The sequence below is a fragment of the Nelumbo nucifera genome, chromosome 1 (assembly GCF_055504915.1).
Source record: "Nelumbo nucifera cultivar China Antique chromosome 1, China Antique-T2T, whole genome shotgun sequence".
Lineage (NCBI taxonomy): Eukaryota > Viridiplantae > Streptophyta > Magnoliopsida > Proteales > Nelumbonaceae > Nelumbo > Nelumbo nucifera.
Window position 1 is genome coordinate 50085535 of NC_142649.1, and position 2256 is coordinate 50087790.

The 2256-nt window shown below is 34.1% G+C and overlaps 1 long non-coding RNA gene across 1 annotated transcript; it reads right to left on the minus strand.

Annotated features, from left to right (window-relative positions):
* Positions 1-1062: 1062 nt before the first annotated feature.
* Positions 1063-1729, minus strand: LOC148803241 (uncharacterized). The gene is made up of 2 exons (XR_016081447.1): positions 1593-1729; positions 1063-1515 (listed from the first exon to the last, which is right to left on the minus strand). It is a non-coding gene; the product is annotated as an uncharacterized LOC148803241 (long non-coding RNA).
* Positions 1730-2256: the final 527 nt, after the last annotated feature.

Below are 2256 nucleotides of genomic sequence, written 5' to 3' on the forward strand. Positions count from 1 at the left end.
GAAATGTTATGGACTGAGAGAAAAGTGTCACTGGATTCTCAAATCAATGTTTAAAAAACCAGACTACATGGGAACTGGTCCTTTTATGATTTGCGAGTTTAACCATCACACCCAAAGGATTTGCATTGGAAGATGTGCTACATTATTTGAGAAATTGAAATTTTTTAAAATAAATTGAAATTTTTTATATATAACAATTTGTTTTAAATATTATAATAATAATTAATATCTAATTATTAAGTAGGTATTAAAGTGATGGATCAATAAAGTTCAGGTATAAAGAATGTTGAAATCAACATACCATAAAAAAAAAACAAGAAAGAAAACCAGAGATCTAAACTGTCAGCCACCTAACCGTTGGCTTACCCATACATAAGGCCTAAGTGGCGACCAGATATGATCTAAGTCAGTGGTTTTGACTGCCACATGAAGAAGTAGGCCAATTTTTTTGCAAAACTTGAGCTGGTGGTTGAGACCTCCGCCTGAAGGAGTAGGCCAATTTCTGCAAAACTTGTGCCAGCAAGTTCAGACTGCTGCCTCAAGTAGCAGGCCACCTTTTAGCCAAACCTACACCGACAGTCTTTGGTGTCTAAGTCGTCAGTCTTGACTTAGGCCATTAATGCCGATGGTTCAATGCCAGTGGTGTAAGCTGCCAACACAGATGTCAATTTTAAATCAAGTCGACAGTCTGTTTTTATTTGTACCGGTGGTTTGTAATGCCGATATTTATAATATATTTCAAAAATATTTATTTTTTTTTATTTTTTCCGACGATTTATGACTGCCGGTATAATAAAGGATAGCCAGCAATTCCGGCAAATTGCCGGTTGGCGGTTTTGTATAGATATCTTGATGGTCATGATTTTCCCTGATGGTGCAGAAAGACTACCGCCGTTCATGAAGTTTGTGCCGGCAAATACACTATAATTGAGCTGATAAATGGACTTTCTTATAATGCTAACTTTAATATATAGCTTCTTCAATGCGACTCAGTAGTTCAATCAAATTAAGCTCAAAGTCCTGAAGCCATGCCAAACGAACTCAAAGGAAACATTGTGGAGATAGTTCACCAAAGATTGACTGTCTGATTGAACTATTAATAATTCTATTGTGGAAGCCACAACGAATAGCTAAAGCTTTGAATGGGAAACACTAGACGGACCGAAGCCAAACAAAAAGAGCCATGCATCTACCACTATAAATATAATTGAAGCAAACAAGAAATTCGATGGTTGGCTAACTTATTATTCATTAGCTTAGACTTTATTAGACTACAACAATTATTTCAATCCCTTTAATTTGTCAACTGACAAGAGCGAGATTAAGGTGTAGCCTGAGCCTGAAGCCCCTGAACAGGGTTGACGCTTGCTGTGTCATTAGCTTGTGCAGATTCGTGACATATGCATACGCAAACGGTACTCCGGCATATAACATCTGGGCAACTAGGTTTGCATTTTCCTTTGCATTGATCATCTGAATAGCAATTGAATGCTTCTGTTGACGAGAGCAGTAGACCTACAGACGGCATCTCAACCATGTTAAATGTGATTACACTAAAAGAGAAAACATGGGAGAGAAAGAGAGTGACTAACCAAACAAGATGGCTAAAGAGAAAATCATTATTATAGTTAAGTTGAACGAAGCCTTCTTCATACTTTCCTGTGGATGTAGATTGTGAGCTCTATCTAATGGTTTTCGTTTCCATATGATGGAGTTGATGGGGTTGGAGAATCCTTTATATAGAAGTCTGTATCAGGAAAATAATTGTTTTCAACATAATAGATATTTTTGAATTTTGTTAAAAAGAGGAAAACTCATCATTTATGATGCAAAAAAATAAAAAATTATAGTTTTCGTTTAAATTAATATCATATAAGTTTTCAAGGTGACCAACACATGGCGTGGGTGGAAAGACAAGCATTTCCTGTTCTCAATCTACATCATAAGTGATCATAAGTGTTGTTAAAAAAAATTGTTGTAGGAGCATTAGGACAATATTATTTTTAGGTTACATGTTGTTAGATTATTTTGTATTAATTTATTTTATTTATCTTATCTTTAATTGTTTTTATTATATTTTATTGATTTTAAATACGGGAAAATCTATGATACAGAGATATAATATGGAAAAATTTTGATAAATAACAACTAATTTAGTTAAAGATATAGTGCATGCATAAAAGTGATATTTAGATATAAATCTTAAGACACTTTTAATTGGGCCAAATTAAACCCTATCCATCTTATCATTATTCT